The following is a 12,875-nucleotide window of genomic DNA, read 5'->3' on the forward strand; positions in this document are numbered from 1 at the left end:
AAGAAATTTCTCCTCATCCCATTCCTGAAGGAACGTCCTTTAATTCTGAGGCTGTGGCCTCTGGTCCCAGACTCTCCCACTGGTGGAAACATCCTCTCCACATCCACTGTATCTAGGCCTTTCACTATTCAGTTAAGTTTTAATGAGGTCCCTCCCTCATCCTTTATAAACTCCAGCAAGTTGTGGCGTCAAATGCTCATCACATGTTAATTCAGTGGGATCATTCTTGTAAACCTCCTCTGGACCCTCTCCAGAGCCAGCACATCTCTCCTCAAATATGGGACCCACAACTGCTTACAATACTCCAAATGCGGTCTGACCAGTGCCTTATACACCGATCAGCCAAAACATTATGACCACTGACAGGCGAAGTGAATAACATTGATTACCTTGTTACAATGGCACCTGTCAAGGGATGGGATATAAACATAGCACAAAAAGTAAGGAAATTTGTGTTTGGTAGATTATTTCTTTGTTGTAACAATGCTTCTTGGCAATATATCTTATACCGTTGGAAAGCCTGTTTATTTCCCTTTTAAATGGTGCCACATTTGTAAGGAACATGCATTTGTGGGATGAGCAGCAGAGCTGAGTATATGGGTTGCGCCCATGAAAAATTTGCCAAATCTTCTCTGCCAATGCCAAACAGCTTATTCTGCTGTTGCTATTGACTCTTGTTTTGAGCTTCTGGTATCCCCAGGTGCTGACAATCAGGTGCCTGGGACCGAACTCTATCCTCCAAGATGACAATGCTCGCCCCCACAGAGCAGGGTTTCTCAGACTACCTCCAGAATTTGGGAGTGGAGAGGATGGAATGGCCTGCCAGCAGTCCTGACCTCAACCCCATTGAACACTTGTGGGATCAGCTTGGGCGTGCTGTTTGTGCCAGAGTGACCAACACAACCACGTTGGCTGACTTGCGACAAATGCTGGTTGAAGAATGGGATGCCATCCCACAACAGTGTGTGACCAGGCTGGTGACCAGCATGAGGAGGAGGTGCCAGGCTGTTGTGGCTGTGTATGGTTCTTCCACACACTACTGAGGCTCCTGTTTATTAAATTAATAAATTGTTAAATTGCCAATATGTCTTGTTTCTTCAGACTTCAATCATCCAATCCACCAAACAACACCGAACAAGAGTCAATGGCAGAATAAGCTGTTTGGCATTGGCAGAGAAGATTTGGCAGATTTTTCATGGGCGCAACCCACATACTCAGCTCTGCTGCTCATCCCACAAATGCATGTTCCTTACAAATGTGGCACCATTTAAAAGGGAAATAAACAGGCTTTCCAATGGTATAAGATTTATTGCCAAGAAGCATTGTTACAACAAAGAAATAATCTAGCAAACACAAATTTCCTTACTTTTTGTGCTATGTTTATTAGGCAGCAAGTGAACAATCAGTTCTTGAAGTTGATGTGTTGGATGCAGGAGAAATGGGCAGGAGTAAAGACGCGAGCGACTTTGACAAGGGCCAAATGTTATGGCCAGACGACTGGGTCAGAGCATCTCTGAAAGGCAAGGCTTGTGGGGTGCTCCCGGTCAGCAGTGGTGTGCACCTACCGACAGTGGTCCGATGAGGAACAAACCACAAACCGGTGACAGGGTGTTGGGCGCCCAAGGCTCATCGATGCGCGAGGGCAACGAAGGCTATCCCGTCTGGCCCGAACCGACAGAAGGTCGACTGTGGGGCTGCACACGGAGGACCAACAGTATATTGGGCAGGTGGTCATAATGTTTTGGCTCATCAGGTCATAATGCTTTGGCTGATCGGTGTAGAGCCTCAGCATTACATCCCTGTTCTTGTACTCTAGTCCTCCAGTGTGGGTTCCCCTTGCCTCAGTAAATTAAGTCATAATTACTCCCATTTTCTATCCGGAAAATCTTGGCGCGCTGTGACTTTTTCAAGAAACTTGATGATGTTGCAGCCCTGATAATTGAAAGTGCTTTTCTTCGTTGGCAATAAAATAATTGATTTATCTTTTATTCATTAATCTACAGTTTTCGTTCAACCCGCACGGGAGGCTGTTTTTGCACTGGTTCAGTTTGAAATGATTTGAATTTCACACGTGTCAATTAAAGAGAGATGTAATGCTGAGGCTCTCTGTATAATATATCATATCATATATATACAGCCGGAAACAGGCCTTTTCGGCCCTCCAAGTCCGTGCCGCCCAGCGATCCCCGCACATTAACACTATCCTACACCCACTAGGGACAATTTTTACATTTACCCAGCCAATTAACCTACATACCTGTACGTCTTGGGAGTGTGGGAGGAAACCGAAGATCTCAGAGAAAACCCACGCAGGTCACGGGGAGAACGTACAAACTCCTTACAGTGCAGCACCCGTAGTCAGGATCGAACCTGAGTCTCCGGCGCTGCATTCGCTGTAAAGCAGCAACTCTACCGCTGCGCTACCGTGCCGCCCTAAGGCGCTGGTCAGTCCGCATTTGGAGTACTGTGAGCAAATCTGGGCCCCATATCTGAGGAAGGATGTGCTGGCCCTGGAGAGGGTCCAGAGGAGATTTGCAAGAATGATCCCAGGAATGAGTGGGTTAGCATACGATGAGCGTTTGACAGCACTGGGCCTGTACTGTGTATTAGAACGGAGATAAGGAAAAACTTTTTCATTAGAACGGAGATAAGGAAAAACATTTTCAGTCAGAGAGTTGTAAATCTGTGGGATTCACTGCCTCAGAAGGCAGTAGAGGCCAAATCTCTGAATGCATTCAAGAGAGAACTAGATAGAGCTCTTAAGGATAGCGGAGTCAGGGGGTATGAGGAGAAGGCAGGAACGGTGTACTGATTGAGAATGATCAGCCATGATCACATTGAATGGTGGTGCTGGCTCGAAGGGCCGAATGGCCTCCTCCTGCACCTATTGTCTATTGTCTATTGTCTATTGTCTATTGTACTCGCTGAAGTTTAGAAGGTTGAGGGGGAACTTCATTGAAACTTACAGAATAATGAAAGGCATAGATAGAGTAGATGTGGAGAGGATGTTTCCAGTGGTGGGAGAGTCCAGTACCGGATGTCACAGCCTTAGAATTAAAGGGCGCTCTTTTAGAAAGGAGGTGAGGAGGAACGTCTTTAGTCAGAGGGTAGTTAATCTGTGGAACTCATTGCCACAGAGGGCTGTGGAGGCCAAGTCAGTGGATATTTTTACAGCAGAGATGGACAAATCCTTGAGTCAGGGGAGAGGGAAATTAGAGGTACGAAAAGGTACCGAACGTATCACAACGTACCTGCTTCTGTAACTTACGAACTTTGGAACAGTGACAATAGACAATAGACAATAGACAATAGGTGCAGGAGTAGGCCATTCAGCCCTTCGAGCCGGCACCGCCATTCAATGCGATCATGGCTGATCACTCTCAATCAGTACCCCGTTCCTGCCTTCTCCCCATACCCCCTCACTCCGCTATCCTTAAGAGCTCTATCCAGCTCTCTCTTGAAAGCTTTTAACGAACTGGCCTCCACTGCCTTCACCACTCTCTGACTGAAAAAGTTCTTCCTCATCTCCGTTCTAAATGGCCTACCCCTTATTCTTAAACTGTGGCCCCTTGTTCTGGACTCCCCCAACATTGGGAACATGTTTCCTGCCTCTAATGTGTCCAATCCCCTAATTATCTTATATGTTTCAATAAGATCCCCCCTCATCCTTCTAAATTCCAGTGTCCAGACAAGAGTGAATCACAAACTGTTTGGGTGAAGCACGGTGGCACAGCGGTAAAGTTGCTGCCTTACAGCGAATGCAGCGCTGGAGACTCAGGTTCGATCCTGACTATGGGCGCTGTACTGTACGGAGTTTATACGTTCTCCCCGTGACCTGCGTGGGTTTTCTCCGAGATCTTCGGTTTCCTCCCACACTCCAAAGACGTACAGGTTTGTAGGTTAATTGGCTGGGCTAATGTAAAAATTGTCCCTAGTGGGTGTAGGATAGTGTTAGTGTGTGCGGGGATCGCTGGGCGGCGCTGACCCGGTGGGCCGAAGGGCCTGTTTCTGCGCTGTATCACTAAATCTAAAAATCTAAAGCAACAGTCTGAAATGTTTTGAAAAAGTGAAAGATTACATGGACCCCTCTGGGTGTGCTACAGAGCTCCAAAGATCTCAATCTTCTCTGTGGAAACACGGGCAAAGTATTTGTTAGACAGCGGCCATGCAAAGGGCCGACGGCACAAGAACGGCCACCAAGATGACTAATCTGTGTCCCATCTGTAGCTGCAAGGTCCAACGTTATTAGTTTAACCTGACAGCACAGTCACTGCCCATTAGTCAATGCTCTGACACATGACTCTGTCCTTGCAAAAACCTCAACCGTTCTGCACTTTAATCGAATAGCGAATAGTACTCCCTTAGAGGGAGTACAGAGAAGGTTCACTAGATTGATCCCTGGGATGGCAGGACTTTCATATGAAGAAAGACTGGATAGACTAGGCTTGTACTCGCTGGAATTTAGAAGACTGAGGGGGGATCTTACAGAAACATATAAAATTCTTAAGGGGTTGGAGAGGCTAGATGCGGGAAGATTGTTCCCGATGTTGGGGGAGTCCAGAACCAGGGGTCACAGCTTAAGGATAAGGGGGAAGTCTTTTAGGACCGAGATGAGAAAACATTTCTTCACACAGAGAGTGGTGAGTCTGTGGAATTCTCTGCCACAGAAGGTAGTTGAGGCCAGTTCATTGGCTATATTTAAGAGGGAGTTAGATGTGGCCCTTTTGCTAAAGGGATCAGGGGGTATGGAGAGAAGGCAGGTACGGGATACTGAGCTGGATGATCAGCCATGATCATATTGAATGGCGGTGCAGGCTCGAAGGGCCGAATGGCCTACTCCTGCACCTATTTTCTATGTTTCTATGTTTCTATGTTATTCCAACTTGCTGCAGCCCGTTTGCAGATCGCATCCATCCTTTCATCCAATTCTATAACTTGGTAAACATCTTCTCTGAAGGGGCGGTCATGGTGGCGCAGCGGTAGAGTTGCTGCCTCACAGCGCTTGCAGCGCCGGAGACCCGGGTTCGATCCAGGCTACGGATGCTTGCCTGCACGGAGATTGGACGTTCTCCCCCTGACCTGCGTGGGTTTTCTCCGTGAACTTCGGTTTCCTCCCACTCAGAATTAAAGGACGTTCTTTTCGGAAGGAGATGGGGAGAAGTTTATTTAGTCGGAGGGCGGTGAATCTGTGGAATTCTTTGCCACGGAAGGCTGTGGAGGCCAAGTCAGTGGATAATTTTAGGGCAGAGATGGATCGATTCTTGATTAGTAAGGGTGTCAGAGGTCTTGGGCAGAAGGCAGGAGAATGGGGTCAGGAGAGAGAGATAGATTGGCCATGATTGAATGGCAGAGTAGACTTGATGGGTTGAATGGCCTAATTCTGCTCCTCTTCCTTAAGACCTTATGACTCCAAAGACGTACAGGTCTGCAGTATAAATTTTTAAATTGTCCCTCGTGTAGAATAATGTTAATGTGTGGGGATCGCTAGTCGGCAGGGCCGTCTTAAAGCATGGACCTGATGGGCACTTGCCCGGGGGCCCACGAGAATAGGGGCCCCATGCTGATCTGTGTATGTTAAGTGACTTGCAATAAATAAATACTACTTTAAAAATGTAGGTTCAATAAGTGCTTTTTTCGCAACATGTTCGGTCCCTAAGTGTTTCTCACAGCGATCTGTAAGTGCTTTTCGCAACAATGTAGCACCCTAAGTCCATCGCTAAGTGCTTTTCGGTAAGTGCTTTTCGCCGGCACGACAGGGGGGGGCTGGTAGGGAAAGGGGGGTGGGGGAGAGTAACGGTAGGGGCCCCAGTACACTGCTTTGCCCGGGGGCCCATAATGCTGTAAAAACGGCCCTGCTGGTCGGTGCGGACACAGGGGGCCGAAGGGCCTGTTTCCACGTCCTGTCTCTAAAAAAAACCCCAATCATTCTGCACTTTAATTGAATAGCTTTTATTCCAAGGTGCTGGAAGCTCAAACAGCAAGCAGCCTATTTGCTGATCACATCTGTGCTTTCTTCCCACTCTATACATTGGCAAACCTTTTCTCTGAGAGACACAATCAGTCAACAAAAGCACCTCATAGCAATCAATGGTCTCTTGGAAGAAGCGTAAAATAACATTCCACGGCAAGGGTGAAATGAAAGGTCAGTTTCTTTGTAATGATTGTGGGGGAACTGACCTTGGTGGGAGAATGGGGGGAAGCAAGAGGCGGGTTTTCAATCTCACCTCAAGTCTCCATGCACACAGTCTCCTCAACGGCAATAATGGAAGCTGGTTTCACAAGGTCGGTGTCATGACCCGCACGACGTCCATCAATGTACGGTGTGCGCTCAGTCCGCCTTGGCCTGCGCGATCTCCCGGTTGCCAAACACTTTAACTCCCCCTCCCACTCCCACACTGACCTTTCTGTCCTGGGCCTCCTCCACTGTCAGAGTGAGGCCCAGCGCAAATTGTGGAGGAACAGCACCTCCACATTCCACAGGTTCACCACCCTCTGACCAAAGAAATTCCTCCTCATCTCCTTCCTAAAAGAACGTCCTTTAATTCTGAGGCTGTGACCTCTAGTCCTAGACTCTCCCACTAGTGGAAACATCCTCTCCACGTCCACTGCATCCAACAAGCCTTTCACTATTCGGTACATTTCAATGAGGTCCCCCCTCATTCTTCTAAACTCCAGTGAGTACAGGCCCAGTGTTGTCAAACACTCATCATATGTAAACCTACTCATTCCTGGGATCATTCTTCTAAACCTCCTCTGGACCCTCTCCAGAGCCAGCACATCCTTCCTCAGACACAGTGCCCAAAACTGCTCACAATACTCCAAATGCGGCCTTCCAGAGAGCCTCAACATTACATCCCTGTTTCTGTATACAAGCCCTCTCAAAACAAATACTAGCATTGTGTTTACTTTCTTTACTGCCGATTTGACTTGCAGATTAACCTTTAGTGAATCCTGCACCAGCACTCCCAAGTCCCTTTCCACCTCTGATTTCTGGATTCTCTCCCCATTGAGAAAATAGTCTACGCCTTTATTCCTACTACCAAAATGCATGACTCCACACTTTGTTATACTATATTCCTTCTGCCACTTGTCTGCCCACTCTCCCAACCTGTCCAGATCCTTCTGCAGAGTCCCTGCTTTCTCTACGCTACCTGCCCCCTCACCTATTTCCGTATCGTCCGCAAACTTGGCCACAAAGCCTTCAATCCCCTCGTCCAAATTGTTAACACTCAAGAGCAGAGGCCCCAGCACCGAGCCCCGCGGAACTCCGCTAGTCACTGGCAGCCAAGCAGGCAAAGCTCCCCTTTAATGCCTCTGTGCCCTCTGCCATCCAGCCAACCTGAGATATCCGTGCTAGCATCTGCCCTTTGATACCACGGGCTCTCATCTTCCTTAGCAGCCTTCCGTCTGGCACCTTCTCAAAAGCTGAGGTACAATCAAATAACCTGAGTGCATTAAATAGATAATCACAAAAATCTCCTCTCTCACCAAGAACTAAAACAGATTGAGGGGAAATATTGAGAAGGAGGATTTCGATATTCTTGGGGGGAAAAAAAACCAAACTAGCCCATTATATCAGAAGGTTAAAATAATTTCACAAGTTTCACTTCATTCACTAAACCAGCGATAAAATGTGAAGCTTAATGCAACGTCCGAAAGACTGGAAAGGATTAGTAAGGGTGTCAGGGGTTACGGGGAGAAGGCAAGAGAACGGGGTTGAGAGGGAAAGGTAGACCAGCCATGATTGAATGGCAGAGTAGACTTGATGGGCCGAATGGCCTATTTCTGCTCCTATAACTTATGAACTTATGATAATAACATGTTTAAAGGACGTACCTTTAGGAAGGAGATGATGAGGAATTTCTTTAGTCAGAGGGTGGTGAAACTGTGGAATTCACTGCTACAGAAGGCTGTGGAGGCAAAGTCAATGGAAATGTTTACAGTGGGGATTGACAGATTCCCGATTAGGAAGGATGTCAAGGGTTATGGGGGGGAAGGCAGGAGAATGCGGTTGAGAGGGAAAGATAGACCAGCCATGATTGAATGGCAGAGTAGGCTCGATGGGCCAAATGGCCTAACTCCACTCATATCACTTACGAACTCGTGAACAAATATCACCCTTTGGCTTCGACTCCATAAAATTACCGCACAACACCTGGATCATTTTTTTGTTTTCATGGCAAGCAGTTATAAGTCTAGGGAGAGCCCCCTCCCTTTGAGTTTCAACAATACCACTAAACAGTGGAAGGGAGACACAATGCGTGGGTCCAGGTCATGGACTGCTGTGATAATTGGCCGACCTCCTGGCCTATCCCGATTCACAAAATCATTACGCGCATTGCTCTCTTTCAAGCAATTTAATTGTTTTGCATTTCCTCTGCTCCACCCCCGTAACCTCGGCAAGTTTATTTCCCTCAGGTGCTTCTCCGGTTTCTCTTTAAAACCTCTTTGTGACTGAGATGTTGAGGTTTTACACTTTGGAAAGTCTAACATGGGCAGGACCTACACTGTGAATGTTTTCGTTTTAGTTTTCGAAATACAGCGCGGAAACAGGCTTCTCGGCCCGCCATATCCGCGCCGACCAGCGATCCCCGCACATTAACGCTACCCCACGCACGTACTGGGGACAATTTACATTCATACCAAGCCAATTAACCTACAAACCTGTACGTCTTTGGAGTGTGGGAGGAAACCGAAGATCATGGAGAAAAAACAAGCACGCCACAGGGAGAAGGTACAAACTCCGTACAGACAGCGCCTGTAGTCAGGATTGAACCCGAGTATTTGACGCTGTAAGATCACAAGATCATAAGTGATAGGAGTAGCATTAGGCCATCAGCCATCAAGTTTACGCAGCCGTTCAATACATATATACCAAACCAATTAGCCTACAAACGGTCGGTCACGGTGGCGCAGCGGTAGAGTTGCTGCCTTACAGCGAATGCAGCGCCGGAGACTCAGGTTCGATCCTGACTACGGGCGCCGTCTGTACGGAGTTTGTACGTTCTCCCTGTGACCTGCGTGGGTTTTCTCCGAGATCTTCGGTTTCCTCCCACACTCCAAAGACGTACAGGTATGTAGGTTAATTGACTGGGTAAAATGTAAAAATTGTCCCTAGTGTGTGTAGGATAGTGTTAATGTGCGGGGATCGCTGGGCGGCGCGGACTCGGTGGGCCGAAGGGCCTGTTTCCGTGCTGTATCTCTAAACTAAACTAGACTAAAACTACCAGCTGTGCCACCTTAATGGCGTTGCTGGCAAATTTCATCTTGTGCAAGGGAACGTTCTTTTTGAAGCGTCCTTCTCTATCAGAAAATTACACAAGAGTCGGGATTAGCAGCAGAATTAAGGAGATTACTCTGATCGATATCAGTGTTCAAGACCGCAGAGATATCAACGTCACCCTGCCGGGCATTATTGATGAGCTTGCATATTGTGAAGTAAAGCAGCGATCATTCACACCAAGTGATTGCGACCTGCTCTGGGTTTAAATGAGTCTCTCACCTCTGCCGATGAATTATTATGCCGTGCGCACATTGCTTTATTATGCTGCACGCCCCCTACATGAAAACACCTCTATAATTACTTCTCACGAGCTTCCTGGGCAGATTACCGGAGTCATGCTAACCTCTCTAACCAGTTGACCGAACGACAATAAATGGTTTAGTTTAGTCTAGTTTAGTTTAGAGATACAGCGCGGAAACAGGCCCTTTCTGCCCACTGAGTCCGCGCCGCCCGGCGATCCCCACACACTAACACTATCCTACGCACGAGGGACAATTTACAATTATAACAGGCCAATTAGCCTTCACACCTAATCGTCTTTGGAGTGTGGGGGAAAACCGGAACACCCGGAGAAAACCCACGCAGGTCACAGTGAGAAGGTACAAAACTCCACGGAGACAGCACCCCGTCATCAGGATCGAACCCGGGTCTCTGGCGCTGGGAGGCAGTAAAATCTACTGCCGCGCCACCGTGTCGGTCTTTGCCGTCACTTACAGAGAAACAGCAACTGGCAGCTAACACCTTCAGTACACCTGGGCTGGAAAACTGAAGGGCAACAATCATTGAACAGAAAATATCACCAATGGTTGTCTTTGACTAACATCCCCCAATCGCTCATATCAGCAGTTGTGGGCCCCATATCCGAGGAGGGATGTGCTGGCATTGGAGAGGGTCCAGAGGAGGTTTACGAGAATGATCCCAGGGATGACAGGGCTAACGTATGATGAGTGTTTGTCGGCACTGGGCCTGTACTCGCTGGAGTTTAGAAGAATGAGGGGGGACACCTCATTGAAACTTACCGAATAGTGAAAGGCCTGGATATAGTGGGAGTGGAGAGGATGTTTCCACTAGTGGGAGAGTCTAGGACCAGAGGGCACAGACTCAGAATAATAGGACGTACCTTTAGAAATAAGACAATAGGCAATAGGTGCAGGAGGAGGCCATTCGGCCCTTCGAGCCAGCACCACCATTCAATGTGATCATGGCTGATCATTCTCAATCAGTACCACGTTCCTGCCTTCTCCCCATACCTCCTGACTCCGCTATCCTTAAGAGCTCTATCTAGCTCTCTCTTGAATGCATTCAGAGAACTGGCCTCCACTGCCTTCTGAGGCAGAGAATTCCACAGATTTATAACTCTCTGGATGAAAAAGTTCTTCCTCATCTCTGTTCTAAATGGTCTACCCCTTATTCTTAAACTGTGGCCCCTGGTTCTGAACTCCCCCAACATTGGGAAGATGTTTCCTGCCTCTAACGTGTCCAACCCCTTAATAATCTTATATGTTTCGATAAGATCCCCTCTCATCCTTCTAAATTCCAGTGTATACAAGCCAAGTCGCTCCAGTCCTTCAACATACGACAGTCCCGCCATTCCGGGAATTAACCTAGTAAACCTACGCTGCATGCCCTCAACAGCAAGAATATCCTTCCTCAAATTTGGAGACCAAAACTGCACACAGTACTCCAGGTGCGGTCTCAGTAGGGCCCTGTACAACTGCAGAAGGACCTCTTTGCTCCTATACTCAACTCCTCTTGTTATGAAGAGGAGGAAGAATTTCTTTAGTCAGAGGGTGGTGAATCTGTGGAATTCATTGCCACAGATGGCATGGAGACCAAATCATTGAGTATTTTAAAGAGGAGATTGACAGATTCTTGATTAGTACGGGTGTCCAAGGTTACAGGGAGAAGGCCAGGAGAATGGGTTGAGAGGGAAAGATAGATCAGCCATGATTGAATGGTGGAGTACACTCGATGGGCCGAATGGCCTAATTCTGCTCCTATCACTTGTGAATTCATGAACTCATCAACCTGTGATCTGGTCAAAACAAATCTACTGCGGCTTTGAAAATCAAATCACCACCAAAGGCATTGAGAGTTCATTTTCAATAACCAGTGAAAAATCTATCTATATACTAAAACTCTTGTTGTTTGTTTGTTTGTTCCTGAACTACAGTCAAAATGGTACACGATAGCGCGACAATTTTAGGCCACCTTACTCACCGTCGTCCTTTGGTGCTAATGGAAGAAGTTTCATTGAAATCGTTGTTATATTTTAAAAGTTATTCACATTTTAAAGTTTAAATCTATCTCCTCGGGAGGAAGGGGGGGAGGGGGGGGAGGAGGGGGGGGGGGGAGGGGAGGAGGGGGCGAGAGGGGATGGGGAGGATGGGGGAATGTGGAGGAGTGGGGAGGAGGGGGAGGTGGGGTGGGGGTGAGGGTGAGGGGGGAAGGGGTTTGGGGGAAGGGGGGATGGGGAAGGGGGAAGGGGGGTGTGGGGGGGAGGGGGTGTGGGGGGAGGGGGTGAGGGGGGCAGGGGGGAAGGGGGGAGGGGGGTGAGGGGGAGGTGGGGGGAAGGGGGAGGGGGGGCAGGGGGGAAGGGGGCAGGGGGGGGAAGTGGGAGAGGAGAGGGTGCTGTACCAATGCAGGAGAGGATTGGGCCCAACGGGTCCACTTGGTCTAGTATTCACTAAATATTTAATCAGGCAACTGAGCCAATAGATACCGTCTGAAACAGAAGGAAATGCAGAGACCTACAGAAAGGAATTGAATAAAGAGAGTACTGAATAATGACAATGGTATCATTGCGATCCCATTACCGTACAGTCCTATTCACCATTATCTGATTTTTATAACAACACTGTGGCAGGCATCCTCCCAGGCACCATCTGGGCTCAGGTTGAGGGCAGCTCGGTGGCGTGCAGTAGAGCTACCGCCTTACTTTATTTCGAGAGGGCTAGAATGCAAAAACAGAAATGTAATGCTGAGGCTCTCTCTGTAAGGCGCTGGGCAGGTCGCGTTTGGAATATTGTGAGCAATGTTGGGAACCATATCTGAGGAAGGATGTGCTGGCTCTCGAGGAGGGTCCAAGAGAATGGTCCCCAGGAATGTGTAGGTTAACCTATGATGAGCGTTTGACGGCACTGGGCCTGTATTCGCTGGAGCTTAAAAGAACGAAGGGGGACCTCATTGTAATGTAGAGAATAGTGAAAGGCTTGGATAGAGTGGATGTGGAGTGGATTTCCACTAGTGGGAGAGTCCAGGACTGGAGGTCATAGCCTCAGAATTAAAGGACGTTCTTTTAGGAAAGAGATGAGGTGGGATTTCTTTAGTCAGAGGGTGGTGAATCTGTGGAATTCTTTGCGCAGAAGGCTGTGGAGGCCAAGTCAGTGGATATATTTAAGGCAGAGATAGATTCTTGATTAGTGCGGGTGTCAAAGGTCGTAGGGAGAAGGCAGGAGAATGGGGTTAGGAGGAGAGATAGATCAATCATGATTGAATGGTGAGTAGACGATGGCCGATTGGCCTAATTCTACTCCTATCAGTTATGATCTTATGATCTTACAGCGTCAAATACCCCGGGTTAGATCCTGAC

The 12,875-nt window shown here is 48.0% G+C and overlaps 1 protein-coding gene across 9 annotated transcripts in view; it reads right to left on the minus strand.

Annotated features, from left to right (window-relative positions):
- Nucleotides 1-7,911, minus strand: part of nfasca (neurofascin homolog (chicken) a) — a 180,438-nt gene extending 172,527 nt beyond the window's left edge. For 5 of the 9 annotated variants that reach the window (XM_078420944.1, XM_078420936.1, XM_078420945.1 and 2 more), the window contains exon 1: nt 7,837-7,854. The gene's annotated coding sequence lies outside the window, so the exon portion shown is untranslated. Of the gene's footprint in view, nt 1-7,836 lie in introns of all 9 variants that reach the window. The other 4 variants (XM_078420948.1, XM_078420946.1, XR_013548864.1 and 1 more) reach the window with 3 other exon arrangements.
- Nucleotides 7,912-12,875: the final 4,964 nt, after the last annotated feature.

Source organism: Rhinoraja longicauda, chromosome 24 (genome assembly GCF_053455715.1).
Source record: "Rhinoraja longicauda isolate Sanriku21f chromosome 24, sRhiLon1.1, whole genome shotgun sequence".
In the NCBI taxonomy this organism is placed as follows: Eukaryota; Metazoa; Chordata; class Chondrichthyes; order Rajiformes; family Arhynchobatidae; genus Rhinoraja; species Rhinoraja longicauda.